The 16,277-nt window shown below is 49.6% G+C and overlaps 1 pseudogene; it reads right to left on the bottom strand.

Annotated features, from left to right (window-relative positions):
* The window catches only part of LOC142258750 (uncharacterized), a 64,770-nt pseudogene extending 50,322 nt beyond the window's left edge, over positions 1 to 14,448 (bottom strand).
* Positions 14,449 to 16,277: the final 1,829 nt, after the last annotated feature.

The raw sequence follows: 16,277 nt of genomic DNA on the forward strand, positions 1-16,277 counted from the left end.
CATGCTGCTCCCTCCGCACAATGTCTCATGCTTGATGCTCCCTCCTCACAATGTCCCATGCATGCTGCTCCTTCCTCACAATGTCCCATGCATGCTGCTCCCTCCTCACAATGTCTCATGCATGCTGCCCCCTCCTCAGTGTCCCATGCATGCTGCCCCCTTCTCACAATGTCCCATGCATGCTGCCCCCTCCTCACAATGTCTCATGCATGCTGCCCCCTCCTCAGTGTCCCATGCATGCTGCCCCCTTCTCACAATGTCTCATGCATGCTGTCCCTCTCCATGAGCTCCTAATGCTGCCTTCCTCTTTTCCATAATGAGACCTTCATGTTGCCCCACTCATGCTAAGACCACCACACTAACGCTTATGCTGAGACCCCCCCCACACACACTACCTCACTCTTGATATTGACTCCCCTACATTGCTCCACTCCATACTGATCCCACACATGCTGCCCCTTCTTCACAATGAGCTCCCAATGCTGCCCCCTCTTATTCTGAGTCCTTACACTCCCCCCACCCAATCGATTTTGTCATTGCACTATCCCTCATCCCTTGTCCTCTGTCTCTAGCATTAGCCCCTCTCTCCCACTCCCCCAACATCAGCCTCTCTCCCCCAGCATCAGCCTCTATCTTCCCTCAGCATCAGCCTCTCTTCCCCAGTCTCAGCCTTTGCCTCCCCCCAGCCTCAGCCTGCCCCAGTCTCCGCCTCAGCCTCCCTCCAGCCTCCCTCCAGTCTCAGCCTCAGCCTCCCTCAAGTCTCAGCCTCAGCCTCCCTCCAGTCTCAGCCTCAGCCTCCCTCCAGCCTCCCCCCAGTCTCTGCCTCTGCCTCCCTCCAGCCTCCCCCCAGTCTCTGCCTCTGCCTCCCTCCAGCCTCCCCCCAGTCTCAGCCTCAGCCTCCCTCCAGTCTCAGCCTCAGCCTCCCTCCAGCCTCCCCCAGTCTCAGCCTCTGCCTCCCTCCAGCCTCCCCACAGTCTCAGCCTCTGCCTCCCTCCAGTCTCAGCCTCTGCCTCCCTCCAACCTCCCCCCAGTCTCAGCCTCTGCCTCCCTCCAGCCTCCCCCCAGTCTCTGCCTCTGCCTCCCTCCAGCCTCCCCCCAGTCTCTGCCTCTGCCTCCCTCCAGCCTCCCCCCAGTCTCTGCCTCTGCCTCCCTCCAGCCTCCCCCCAGTCTCTGCCTCTGCCTCCCTCCAGCCTCCCCCCAGTCTCTGCCTCTGCCTCCCTCCAGCCTCCCCCCGGTCTCTGCCTCTGCCTCCCTCCAGCCTCCCCCTAGTCTCAGCCTCTGCCTCTCTCCAGCCACCCCCCAGTCTCAGCCTCTGCCTCTCTCCAGCCTCCCCCCAGTCTCAGCCTCTGCCTCCCTCCAGCCTCCCCCCAGTCTCAGCCTCCCTCCAGCCTCCCCCCAGTCTCTGCCTCTGCCTCCCTCCAGCCTCCCCCAGTCTCAGCCTCTGCCTCCCTCCAGCCTCCCCACAGTCTCAGCCTCTGCCTCCCTCCAGTCTCCCCCCAGTCTCAGCCTCTGCCTCTCTCCAGCCTCCCCCCAGTCTCAGCCTCTGCCTCCCTCCAGCCTCCCCCCAGTCTCTGCCTCCCTCCAGCCTCCCCCCAGTCTCTGCCTCTGCCTCCCTCCAGCCTCCCCCAGTCTCAGCCTCTGCCTCCCTCCAGCCTCCCCACAGTCTCAGCCTCTGCCTCCCTCCAGTCTCCCCCCAGTCTCAGCCTCTGCCTCCCTCCAGCCTCCCCACAGTCTCAGCCTCTGCCTCCCTCCAGCCTCCCCCCAGTCTCAGCCTCTGCCTCTCTCCAGCCTCCCCCCAGTCTCAGCCTCTGCCTCCCTCCAGCCTCCCCCCAGTCTCTGCCTCCCTCCAGCCTCCCCCCAGTCTCTGCCTCTGCCTCCCTCCAGCCTCCCCCAGTCTCAGCCTCTGCCTCCCTCCAGCCTCCCCACAGTCTCAGCCTCTGCCTCCCTCCAGTCTCCCCCCAGTCTCAGCCTCTGCCTCCCTCCAGCCTCCCCACAGTCTCAGCCTCTGCCTCCCTCCAGCCTCCCCCCCAGTCTCAGCCTCTGCCTCTCTCCAGCCTCCCCCCAGTCTCAGCCTCTGCCTCCCTCCAGCCTCCCCCCAGTCTCTGCCTCCCTCCAGCCTCCCCCCAGTCTCAGCCTCAGCCTCTGCCTCCCTCCAGCCTCCCCCCAGCCTCAGCCTGCCCCAGTCTCCGCCTCAGCCTCCCTCCAGCCTCCCTCCAGTCTCAGCCTCAGCCTCCCTCAAGTCTCAGCCTCAGCCTCCCTCCAGTCTCAGCCTCAGCCTCCCTCCAGCCTCCCCCCAGTCTCTGCCTCTGCCTCCCTCCAGCCTCCCCCCAGTCTCTGCCTCTGCCTCCCTCCAGCCTCCCCCCAGTCTCAGCCTCAGCCTCCCTCCAGTCTCAGCCTCAGCCTCCCTCCAGCCTCCCCCAGTCTCAGCCTCTGCCTCCCTCCAGCCTCCCCACAGTCTCAGCCTCTGCCTCCCTCCAGTCTCAGCCTCTGCCTCCCTCCAACCTCCCCCCAGTCTCAGCCTCTGCCTCCCTCCAGCCTCCCCCCAGTCTCTGCCTCTGCCTCCCTCCAGCCTCCCCCCAGTCTCTGCCTCTGCCTCCCTCCAGCCTCCCCCCAGTCTCTGCCTCTGCCTCCCTCCAGCCTCCCCCCAGTCTCAGCCTCTGCCTCCCTCCAGCCTCCCCCCAGTCTCTGCCTCTGCCTCCCTCCAGCCTCCCCCCAGTCTCTGCCTCTGCCTCCCTCCAGCCTCCCCCAGTCTCAGCCTCTGCCTCCCTCCAGCCTCCCCACAGTCTCAGCCTCTGCCTCCCTCCAGTCTCCCCCCAGTCTCAGCCTCTGCCTCCCTCCAGTCTCAGCCTCTGCCTCCCTCCAGTCTCTGCCTCTGCCTCCCTCCAGCCTCCCCCCCAGTCTCTGCCTCTGCCTCCCTCCAGCCTCCCCCCAGTCTCAGCCTCTGCCTCCCTCCAGCCTCCCGCCAGTCTCTGCCTCCCTCCAGCCTCCCCCCAGTCTCTGCCTCTGCCTCCCTCCAGCCTCCCCACAGTCTCTGCCTCTGCCTCCCTCCAGTCTCCCCCCAGTCTCAGGCTCTGCCTCCCTCCAGCCTCCCCCCAGTCTCTGCCTCTGCCTCCCTCCAGCCTCCCCCCAGTTTCAGCCTCTGCCTCTCTCCAGCCTCCCCCCAGTTTCAGCCTCTGCCTCCCTCCAGCCTCCCCCCAGTCTCTGCCTCCCTCCAGCCTCCCCCCAGTCTCTGCCTCTGCCTCCATACAGCCTCCCCCAGTCTTAGCCTCTGCCTCCCTCCAGCCTCCCCACAGTCTCAGCCTCTGCCTCCCTCCAGTCTCAGCCTCTGCCTCCCTCCAGCCTCCCCCCAGTCTCAGCCTCTGCCTCTCTCCAGTCTCAGCCTCTGCCTCCCTCCAGCCTCCCCCCAGTCTCAGCCACTGCCTCCCTCCAGTCTCAGCCTCTGCCTCCCTCCAGCCTCCCCCCAGTCTCAGCCTCTGCCTCCCTCCAGCCTCCCCCCAGTCTCAGCCTCTGCCTCCCTCCAGCCTCCCCCCAGTCTCAGCCTCTGCCTCCCTCCAGTATCTGCCTTTGCCGCCTCCCCCCCGCATGCGCAGATCTCCGGTCTGCATTAGAGACACTCCCACGCTCCTTATGAATCCACTTACCTTCTCCAGTGCCCGCCGCCATCTTCCTGGCTCACGTGAGTATCCTCTTCTGACACCGGCTTCCATCACGTCCTCCGCGGCGTCCTGCTGTGAGCTCTGCATGTGACGTCCACACAGCAGTGGACGCAGCACAGAGGAAGGAGCTGATTGGTGCACGCCTGTGACCCCGGAAGTGCAGGCGCCGGCAGTTCCGGGGTCAATCAGCTCCCTGTGCTCGGCGGCCACAAAAAAAAAAAAATGTAAAAAAAAAAAAAAAAAAATGGTTTTTTTTTTTTTTTTTTTTGCTGCCAGAAGGTGCCGCCCCTCACAATCTGCCGCCCTAGGCACCGGACCACGGGTGCCTAATGGTAAATACGGCCCTGTATATATATATACACATCTCTGGAAAAAATGAAGAGTACTCTGCAAAATTTTCACTTTTTTTGATTTTTCTCTTTATATTTTTGAGTGAAATCTAAATTGTTCTTTTATTCTATAAACTACTGACGTCTCCGTATTTTCAAGCAAAACATTTTGTATTTATTTCCTGAAAATACTAGTTTATAGAATAAAAGAACAATTTACATTTTACTCAAAAATATAGAGGAAAATCAGAAAAAATGACAATTTTGCAGTGGTCTCTTAATTTTGGCTTCTGCTGTATATATAATATATACACACAATATATAGCTGTATAAAAATAAATAAATAATTAAAAAAAATGGTGTAGCGCTCCGTGGTATTTTTGGTTTTCAGCGCAGATGAAGCGGATGGCTACGGGCTACCACCTCCATCTGCCTGGTTTTAGCTTGACTGGCAATCAAAATACAGGGAATCCCATTATTTTTTTTTTATTATTTAGAAAAATAACTAAAAAAAAAAAGGCGTGGGCTCCCGCCATATTTTGATTGCCAGTCAGGTAAAGCCAGGCAGCTGGGGTCTGGGATTCTCAGCAGCCCGCAGCCGCCCCTGAAAATGGCGCATTGTTTCTTAGCGCCATTTCCAGGCGCCTTACCCGACTCGTCCAGTGACCCTGGTGGCATTGGCAAGCTGGATAATAAAGGGGTTAATACCATCTGAAAATATAAAGCTGGTACTAAGCCCAAAATTCATGGTGTCACGCCAAATTAGACATGATCACCATGAATTTCTAGGAAACAGTAAAAAAAACACAACACAGAGAATTTTTTTTATTAGAAATAAAACAAAAAAACATTTAGAGACTCCATCTTTATTATAAAACAATACTTAGTCCGATGTAATCCAGAAGGGTAGCATTGTGAACCCTGCTTCATCACTGTACACGGACAGTGTCTATACAGAGTGAGAAGCAAAGAGCCATATCAGCTCTACTACATCGCTCTGTACAGAGCAAGAAGTAGGCTGACAGTGAGGGTATGATTACACTTACGTGTCGCATTGCATCACCCCGCACGGACTGATCTCAGGACAGGAGCGCCTCAGCTGCATGGAAACAGATGCATCTGACCCACTCCTGTGGGGAGATTGTGCGCCGTGATGTGACGCGACACTCGCACAGTGACAATCGAAGGTCAGTTAGGCTGCTTTCACACCTCCGGTTTCTGCAATGCGGCACAATCCGGCACTTTGCAGGAAAATCGCAACCGTTTTTTTTTTTTGCTGGCGGTTGCGTTTTTCCTGCATAGACTTTAATTAGTGCCGCATTGTGCCGCATGGCCTTGCGTTCCATCCGGTTTTTGCCAAATGCGGCAGATTTAGCCGATGCGGCAGCCGGATGGAACGTTGCCTGGCACGTTTTTTCGTGCGGCAAAAAAACCGCATCGCGCCGCGGCGCATTTTTCAATGCATGCCTATGGCGGCCGGATGCGGCGCGATGCGGCAAACACCGCATCCGGCCGCCGCATGCGTTTTTTGTCACTGCGCATGCTCAGTAGCATGCCGCAAGCGGCAAAAACCGGACGGGCCGCATGGGAAAAACTTATGCAAAGGATGCGGTGTTTTCACTGCATCCGTTGCATAGCTTGCACAGCCGGATTGAGCCGCACAGCTCAAGCCGGATGTGTGAAAGCAGCCTTACCGTCCAGGACCTTTGATGATGGCATAGTCATGTGATCAGTCTGTAGCCAATGCGGTAATACAACAATCACACGTGACTGGTCACATGTGTATGACGTCACCGAAGGTCCTTTAGTCATTCTGGTTACCGAGAGGGCACAGTGATGATTGACTCGGAAACAGAAAGCGCCGGGAGTCTGCAGGATGCGTCGTGGGACCTGTAAGTATGATCATAATGTTTTTTAATAATGTGCTTTTTTTTTTTTTTACAGTCCCTGGACCCGATCTGTAACACGAACATCCCAGAAAGCTTGTGATCGGGCTTGTGTACACGATCATTATGTGAAAATGGGATATATACCTATAGCGCAAAAATGTGATGTGATAGAGAAATTGTAAGATCAGATTTGAATTCAGCACCCTCAAATTAGTCTAAAACTTTTTTTTTGTAAAGTTATTACAATTGTAAAATCCCAATCAGCAGGTTTGGTCGGAGACACCAAGGTTTTATATAAGGGAATATAGAAGATCTGACACTGGACACACGTCGCAAAACTGCGGTAGGACGATTATTGTTTCTTACACATAAATTGATAACATTTAGATGGATTCAGACGACCCTCCGACAAAATGTGATTAACAAAGTCATTACTACAGGACGGTATGAGAAGGGGATTTATTCTAAAGGAAACACTGGAGCCAAAAATGAGAGAATCTGGGCCCCGGGGCTGGAGACTTTGTCCATGGAGCTGCTCAGTATAATGAGACTCACTGATCTTATTCATAAAAAAAGTGTCTGAGTAACATTGAAACTGCCTAAATATGAGGAGCTTGTCTGATCTATAAGTCATTGTATAAAGAGCTATAGAGACAGCGCTATTCTTGATGTCGCTGTAGCCATAATATTTCTGTACATGGCGTCTCTGTATAGATAATCAGTGATTATTTTATAAACTCGATCACACCAGATGTTCCCACAAAGAAGGAATGGATCGTAGATGGAAATAGTAATTTGTAATATGAACATGTTTATTGTAGTATAGAGAAGTTACAGACATTGTTCAGACATGGAGATTGTGTGCTGAAAGTAACTGAATGGCAGATCGCTGAGATTGGGAGTTAGGAAGAAGAGGGAGGAGGAATGTTGGGTATTTTTGGGGGAGGGTTGTAATACTCATTTCCTTATAGTGAATATATACCATGTTTTAGCAAAAATAAGACACTGTCTTATACTTTTTTGTCCCCCAAAAAAGCACTAGGGCTTATTTTTGGAGGAGGTCTTATTTTTGGAGAAACATGGTTGGGTGTAAGTTTACCCCCCAAAAGAAGCAGACCCCCCCCCACTTCCCAGGAGACTCATACAAAGCAGACCCGGACGTTTGCGTGGCTCCCAGGTCCTCCATGTGATCTCCGGTGGGTGCTGCACACCGTCCTCCCCTGCTTCTGGCTGGATGGCTGACTGACGCTGACTCTGACACACACACTGACTGGCATAGACACACACTGACTGATGCTAGTGTGATGCCCTAGACTAGCCAGGTAGTAACAGATAGACCACCGCACTACACCTGACCCCCAATAAGGTAACAACAGCCAACCATTAAAACCTAGTCACCTCCCTCAGTGCTTAATGGACACACCAGGGGGCGGAGCCAGGTGGTTGGCCACGCCCACCGAGGAGTACAGAGGGCCTGAGGCAGGAAAACACAAGTCAGTCAGTCAGTTAGTGGTTAGAAGAGTCTGTTAGTGGAGGCAGGCCTGTGTAGCAGGTCTGCAGCAGTCTGATGGGTGCCAGGGTCGGAACCCTGGTACCGTGGCTAGGAGGCAAATGGTGGCCTTAGCCTGCAGGAGTCGGGAAGACGGCTCGGTGGAACCGTGGTGGACCGGGACAGGCTAGTGGCCCGCCGGTACCGACCAGGGGAACCGACTCGGAAACCGGAGCACACAGGGGGGTACTCAGACCCTGAAACGAGGTCCAGAATCCACTGGACTGAGTTAATTACCTGATTGCGGTCTGGACTATAGGTCCTTTCCCTCCCAAGTCCCGACTGAAGACAACAGCCCACCGAGGGGGATAGAAAGCCACCACACAGACAGAGAGATCCCACGGGCCAGCGTCTGCGGGCAAAAGGGCTCTTCCGACATTCACACAGCCGGGGAGCGGACTCCTGTCGCTGAAGCGCAGGCAGTCTACAGATACACAACACGGTGCAGGAGAAAGGCCAGGACCACCAAACCGGGTGGGGGACCAGACGCAGCCGGCTGCGGGCACCGACCACCATCAACTTGGTTTACCAGAGACTTGTGTGTGTCAATAACTGTGAGTACAACCGTGCCATCCGGCCGCGCACCGCCCAGCTATCCCCAACGGGTCCCAGGGCCATCATCCCTACCCACGGAGGGGTTAACATCTTGCTGCACTACCATCTCCCCCAGGAGCCCAGTAATCGCAGCAGTGGTTCCCAACTTCACCACGACCCGTGGGTGGCGTCACGAACTCAAGCGCGGCTCCGGCTGTGCGCCTACCTAACCCCTCACCAAAAGCGCCAGCACCCCTTCCAGAGCGAAGTGACCCCGGGTCCGGAGACGCTCGAGACACCCACCAACGAGCCCGGATCCGAGCTGCTCGGCTGCAGCCGAGCGCGAGGCGGTACACTGACACACACACACACACACACTGACTGATGCTGACACAGACACACACTGACACACACACTCTTACTTGATCCAGCGTTACAGAATACTTCTGGCCACAGGGAATGATGGGAAGAAGTCACGTGTCCGGCCCGTAGGTCCAGTAAGCAAGCATTCTTGCGCTCCACTGCACTGCCTCCCAGGATTCTGCCGGCCAGAAAAAAATCGGTGTTGCTGGATGTGGTGAGTATGTGTGTGATGCGATGTGTGTGTGATCCGATGTTTGTGTGTGCGATCTGATTGTGTGTGAGATCGGATGTGTGTGTTAGATTGGATGTGTGTGTGCGAGAGCTGATGTGTGCGGGTGTGCGATCACTGCAGGTCCTCTGCTCGGTGTCTGTGTAATTGCGGGGTGACCGCTGTCTATAATATAGTTAGATACTGTCCTGCAGTATCTAACTTTTTTAGCTGCACGGACACTTAATTATTGAACCGCAACTAGGGCTTATTTTTGGGGGAGGGCTTAAATTTAAGCCTTGCTCCGAAAATGCTGAAAATCCCTGTTAGGGCTTATTTTTGGGGGAGGTCTTATTTTTGGAAAAACACGGTAAATATATAACAATGTAAAATATTCAATGCACATGGAATATTGTTCTTTATTGGATTTTTAGAAAACAGACGTCTATTAGTTACTGTATATATTTTAATTCTAATATAACTTCTAACATACTTTCCCTTTCTTTCGTACATACTTGTCTTTACTTTCACTGTCTCTTGTTGTTGTTTTTTTTTTCAATTTTTCAAATGTAGTTTCTTCCCATGTGATTTTTTTTTTTTTCCCCAGAATATATTTCATTTCAATTGTTCATATAATTGAAATCAATACATATCACAATCGGTGTAACACTAAAATAATATTAACCACCACTAAACAAAATAAAAGAAAAAAGGAATAAGAGGGGCAGGGAAAGAACATCAATCCGGTCAATTCTATACATAGGAATCAATAATACAAATACATATAGATCAAAATCCATAGGACAAATAGCATATGAAGAAAATACCCAAATGTCCCAATTTTTCTGAATTTGTTTTCTCCTTTCTATATTATGGACAAGTGCAAATTCATAATAAATGAATATTAATTTTCCTGACAAGCTCCATATCTGAGGAAACTGAAAGGAGTTTCCACTTTATAGCCTGACATCGCATGGCCGAGGTAAGCATATCAGCAATAACGGTTTTCACATTTTCAGGTAAGTTATCAAGTCCTATATTCAGGAATGCCAGTGGAGCTTCCATTTTTAAATGAAGACCAGTTACAGATGAAATTAGATAAATCACCTGCTCCCAAAATACCATAACTTTAGGACAGGACCACCATACATGCCTCAGCGTGCCTTTCTGAAGACAGCCTTGCCAACAGGAAGGGGAATAATCAGGGATCATGTGAGCCAATTTGCCTGGAAACAGATACCACCTTGTATGAAATTATATAATTTGTCCTAGGTGATTAATACAAGCGGAGGTGATATAAGTCTATTCCGAGGCGGCCCACCATTGTTGAGGGAAGAATGTAAAAGATACTTATTGCTCTCATTTTACAATGTATGACAACTTCACATCTTCCAACGAGGAGTTTAAAAACTACCGTATATAAAATTGAGATCCCTTTAATATTATATTCCCCTTTTGAAAAGTCTATGTAGAGAGAGAGGAGGTGAATTATAACCAATTTCAGATACTGTACTTAGGAGATGTCTCACTTGGAGATATTGATAAAGACAGTTTTGATGTAATTGAAATTTGTCAACTATCCCCAAAAAGGACATTAAGTGAGAATCTCTATAAATTGCCGCCAATTTAGAAATGTCACTCTTTTCCCTATTAGAAAGACTTAAATAAGGGATATGGGTTTCTAACAATCAAATAGAAATATCCAATAACACAAAAGAAAGATTCCCTTCACCCCACTTCCTCCACCAATACTAAGGAGCAGATAGTATTAACTACTTTCAAATGGCTTAGGCCATGTGCCCACGGGAGCTTGGACCTGCGGATATATCCGCAGGTACGGCCACAGGTTTCCCGTAGCTGCTCGCCGGAATCCACAGCTATCCATTGCTGTGGGATTCCAGCGAAATAGCTGCGGAAAACCTGCGGACATTCATGCGATTTACCTGCGGAAGTCCCGGCCTCTATCTCCATAGTGGAGAGCCGGGAATTCCGCAGTTAAATCCGCATGAATAATTGACATGCAGTTATGTGCGGCTGCGAGACATCCGCAACATATTCCGCAGCAGCACATTCCGCAGCATGGACACAGCACTCCCTTTGTCCCCATAGGATAACCTGGGGAGTGTCTGTACTTGCTAAAACCTGCGGATTTATCTGGAAAATCCAGATAAATCCGCAGGTTTTCCGCTGCAAAATCAGCAGGTACAAAGTCCCGTGGGCACATGGCCTTCAAGTAGCTCATGTGAATTTTTCTGAGTGGTCAACAAATTATAATTTTTAAGTAAAACATTTCTCTGTACGTATAATAATGGCATCTATACCCTTGTAAATTTGTGATGTTTGAAAATAATACATTTGGATGTAAAACATTTCCCTCATTCTAAACATGTCAAAGGTTTCTCCCCTGTGTGAATTCTTTGGTGTTTTGCAAGATTTGATTTTTGGTTAAAACATCTCCCACATTCTAAACATGAAAAAGGCTTCTCCCCTGTGTGAGTCCTTTGGTGTGCAACAAGATTTGATTTCTGGTTAAAACATGTCCCACATTCTGAACATGGAAAAGGCTTTTCCCCTCTGTGAGTTCTCTGATGTCTAACAAAACATGATTGATCTGCAAAACATTTCCCACATTCTGAACATCAAAAAGGCTTCTCCCCTGTGTGAGTTGTCTGGTGCCTAACAAGATTTGAGTTTTGGTTAAAACATTTCCCACATTCTGAACATGAAAAACGCTTTTCCCCTCTGTGAGTTCTCTGATGTCTAACAAAACTTGATTGATCTGCAAAACATTTCCCACATTCTGAACATGAAAAAGGCTTCTCCCCTGTGTGGGTTCTCTGGTGTGTAACAAGGTTTGATTTTTGGTTAAAACATTTCCCACATTCTGAACATGAAAAAGGCTTTTCCGCTATGTGAGTTCTTTGATGTCTAACAAGATATAATTGATCTGCAAAACATTTCCCACATTCTGAACATGAAAAAGGCTTCTCCCCTGTGTGAGTTTTCTGATGTCTAACAAGATATAATTGATCTGCAAAACATTTCCCACATTCTGAACATGAAAAAGGCTTTTCCCCTGTGTGAGTTCTCTGGTGAGTAACAAGATGTGATTTTCGGTTAAAACATTTCCCACATTCTGCACATGAAAAAGGCTTCTCCCCTGTGTGAGTTCTGTGATGTATAACAAGATATGATTTTTGGTTAAAACATTTCCCACATTCTGAACATGAAAATGGCTTCTCCCCTGTGTGAGTTCTCTGATGTATAACAAGATATGATTTTTGGTTAAAACATTTCCCACATTCTGAACATGAATATGGCTTCTCTCCTGTGTGAGTTCTCTGATGTGTAAGAAGATTGAATTTTTGATTAAAACATTTCCCACATTCTGAACATGAAAATGGCTTCTCCTCTGTGTGAGTTGTCTGGTAACTAACAGATTCTGAAGAAAATATTTTCTCCTCTGTGTGAATTTTTTTATTAATTTTTTGATATTCTGAAGTTGAAAATGGCTTCTTTGCTGTAAAAGCATTTTGATTTTTAATGCTGCTTTGGTGACATTTATTTTTCTTAATAGTCTGTGATGAATCAGAAGGTAGGATTTGTTTAATAAAAGCAGATGATAAATCTTTGCTGTAAAGGGATGATGATATATCTGGAATAGAGGCATTCATTTCAGTTATATCTTGTGTGATATCAAGGTCATACGATTTAAAAATTGAAGATGTCACTTGTGCCTCTAATCTCCTGGTACAGGCATCTGCCAAGAACAAAAATTATTTTTAATAACATATACAAATTTAAAGAAATAATTTATAAAATAGCTTGTAACGCTGTTACCAGCATCCCCACACTGTCCTGCACCTTTTCCCGGGGCATGTCTCCTAGGAGCTCACGCTCATATATTTTGAAACACCTAACCCGGAAGTTCTTCACAACCTATGGCTGAGAGACAATAGGTATTTAAGTCATCCTCCCCCTATGTGAGGTGCTTGGGCAACGTGGTCTATCCTTAGAGACGCATTAATAGTTGTCAGTTACCGTGCCGCTTGCTGAGTCTTATGCTGTGTGTGTTAACACGTGTCTGTTTCCTAGTATCCACTGTAGATGCTGCATCTATCTATACCAGCTGTGCCTACTATATCTGTTGTACCTGCTTACACCAGCCATCCAGTCTGCATCCGACCACATCAGTGACTGTCAGTATCCAATCGCCGACTCTTGCGGTCCGGCATCACAGTACAAAGACTCTTTGGCATAGCATCTGGTGGCTACCTCCTAGCACAAGCCTATTCTCACCATCAGAGGCTGAATATGTGAACTTATAGTGAACATGATAAATAAAAAAACAATCATGTAATTGCACTTTTTTTTGCAATTTCACTGCACTTGGATTTTTTTTTCCCATTTTTCAGTACATTATATAATAAAATAAATTGTGTAATTCAAAAGTACAACTCATCCCGCAAAAAATAATCCTTGATATGTCTATGTTGACTGAAAAATAAAAAAATTATGCTTCTTGGAAGTAAAAGGAGGAAAAACGAAAAATCGAACGGGGGTGAAGGTGTTAAATTTTAGAAATCATGTGGGTGGACTGCCCGGCCTCCATGTACCCACTGTGGGATAATTTTAACCCCCCTCATATGTTACAGCTACCCTGTGCTGAACTCTGGATAAAAAAAACACTATCAGCACAATCATCAGAAGGAAAAGAAGGAAGATCCATCAATAAGATGCCGAGACTCCAGGAAGATAGATTCATTGCTCTCAGTGGAGAAACAATAAGAATCTTGTAGTTATGATACTTATTGATTGCAAATAAAGATAAAATAAATGATATTACAAAGCAAGCTTTCCAGACTACTGAGGTCTCTTCATCAACTACAAGATTATTATTTTATTTCTCCCAATGAGAGCAATCAATCTATATTCACCTGGTGAACACGGCACCAAACTAAGAATCTAGGACGTCACCAGCATCATTACCCTCCGCTTTCTCTTAGGGGTCCACCACACAGATTAGATTTTTCTTCACATGATTTTCTAAGTTGTCTGCACATTCTACAAATGCTGTCATTTGGGTTTGCAGATTAGACATCTGGGCAACTAAGGGTCAACATCTTCTAATTTCAGGGGATAGGATGGATCCTACCTGTGAGATCTGGCTGATACAGATCTCACTCCCACAGAAGGGCGTCCATTGCCCAAAATAATGGGGACAGTTTTGGGTGGAGGAGCATGTGGTGGTCTAGCTGCAGAATGGTGGCCATTTGATATGGCCGGACTACAACCCTGATAAAGCAGCCACAGCCGGAGACTGAGAAGAATCTGTGACTTCTCTGCATTTAGTGGTCACTACTCACCTGGGCGGTTATCTGCAGGAATCTCCTCTTTACTCCGCTCATCACCCCTCACATATGTCTCTGCAGTATTAATATGGGGCAGATCTTCCCCCTGAAAGAAATATTGTAAAAGTCACAGACAGATGGAGAAGTCCCATCTATGATCAGCTCTAATCCTGCCATCTCCACCGCTCTCATTACACAAGTATAACACATATAATACTGGAGGATAAAACAAGACTGAGCACAAGACCTTCACAGCCGTCTACACATCATAGGGAGATTTCATGGCACCTTCTCTCCATCTACCTGATGATCCTGAGGAACATCGGGGTCTTCTTGGTTACAGTCCTGTGGGAGAAGAGGACGGGGACATCTCTCTGGTGTTGTCCTCTTACTGGATAGACCTGGAGGAGACACATACAGGGACTGAATTCATTCCTTACATACAGATAATTATAGGCCGTGTGTATTTAGTCCTGTCTATTACCTGGTGATGTGAGGGGCTGGGGATCCTCCATCATGACGTCCTTGTACAGATCTTTGTGTCCTTCTAAATACTCCCACTCCTCCATGGAGAAATAGACGGTGACGTCCTGACACCTTATAGGAACCTGACACATACAATGATACCGTCACCCCCGATCCCTTCATAGCGTTACTGTATAATGTCCCAGCATTCCCAGCAGTGTCACCTCTCCAGTCAGCAGCTCAATCATCTTGTAGGTGAGTTCTAGGATCTTCTGGTCATTGATGTCCTCATGTATCGGGGGGTGAGGTGGAGGCCCCGTGATTGGGCTCAGGGGTCTTCCCCATCCCTCAGACACAGGGGCCTGACAGCGCTCACTAGAGGTCTTCTTCACTACTGTGTAATCCTGGTTATGGAGAGACACAGTAATAAATCTCACTCCAGACATTTCCAGAGTCCTCACCTCTCCAGTTCTGTCCATCTGTTATTCCCATAGATAAGAATGATGTAATGTGACGTCATCAGAATCTCTCACCTCTCCAGTAAGCCGGAAGAGGATCTCTAGGGTGAGGTGTAATATCCTCTCCGCCATCTTGTCCCTGTCCATATCCATCCTTCACGGGGCAATCAGGAGAATTCTCTTATATAGAAGATCTCCACTGAGAGGATCCGATATTGTAGGGACCTGAATGGGGAGAAGATGACGATGTAACATCATAAAGAATCCGCTGTAATAATACAATTACTGGAGATAATAAGGGGAACATATAATGAGAACATTCTGGGGGAGCATTATACTGTGTGAGGGCAGAAAGGGGCCGAGGACCGAGGGCAGAAAGGGGCCGAGGAGCGAGGGCAGAAAGGGGTTCATAGAAATCAGCGAGAGAAAAAGACCAAGAAAGTCTCAGAGCTGAAGGGGTTAATGCCGCCTGCTCCAGTAATGGGGAATCTCCACACACCTCCACCTGCAGAGCCACACACTAGATATATGGCTGCTCTGTGCTTACAGGACCTGTGATGATGTCACATGGAGGGGAGGAGTCAGGGGTCACATGATCAGCTCCTCAGTGTATGCAGGGCTCTGCTGTGCTGGTTGTCATGGTGCTGGATGAGGGGAAGTTTATGTGTGGGGTCAGGAGGGGTTTACAGTGTGGATGTAGCAGAGCCGTGTGTGTACGAGGTGTACGGAGCAAAGCCGTGTGTGTACGAGGTGTACGGAGCAGAGCCCTGTGTGTACAATGTGTATGGAGCAGAGCCGTGCGCGTACGAGGTGTACGGAGCAGAGCCGTGTGTGTGTACGAGGTGTACGGAGCAGAGCCGTGTGTGTACGAGGTGTACGGAGCGGAGCCGTGTGTGTACGAGGTGTACGGAGCGGAGCCGTGTGTGTACGAGGTGTACGGAGCGGAGCCGTGTGTGTGTACGAGGTGTACGGAGCAGAGCCGTGTGTGTACGAGGTGTACGGAGCGGAGCCGTGTGTGTACGAGGTGTACGGAGCGGAGCCGTGTGTGTACGAGGTGTACGGAGCGGAGCCGTGTGTGTACGAGGTGTACGGAGCGGAGCCGTGTGTGTACGAGGTGTACAGAGCGGAGCCGTGTGTGTACGAGGTGTACGGAGCGGAGCCGTGTGTGTACGAGGTGTACGGAGCGGAGCCGTGTGTGTACGAGGTGTACGGAGCGGAGCCGTGTGTGTACGAGGTGTACAGAGCGGAGCCGTGTGTGTACGAGGTCTATATTACGGTGTTTCCTCTTGGCACGTCCAGTTTCGGTCTTAAGGCCGCTTTACACGCTACGACATCGCTAAAGCGATGTCGTAGGGGGTCACGGAATTTGTGACGCACATCCGGCCGCTTTAGCGATCTTGTTGCGTGTGACACCTACGAGCGATTTTTGAGTCGTTGCAAAAGCGTTCAAAATTGCTCATCGCTGACATGCCCCC

This window comes from Anomaloglossus baeobatrachus (genome assembly GCF_048569485.1).
Source record: "Anomaloglossus baeobatrachus isolate aAnoBae1 chromosome 5 unlocalized genomic scaffold, aAnoBae1.hap1 SUPER_5_unloc_1, whole genome shotgun sequence".
Lineage (NCBI taxonomy): Eukaryota > Metazoa > Chordata > Amphibia > Anura > Aromobatidae > Anomaloglossus > Anomaloglossus baeobatrachus.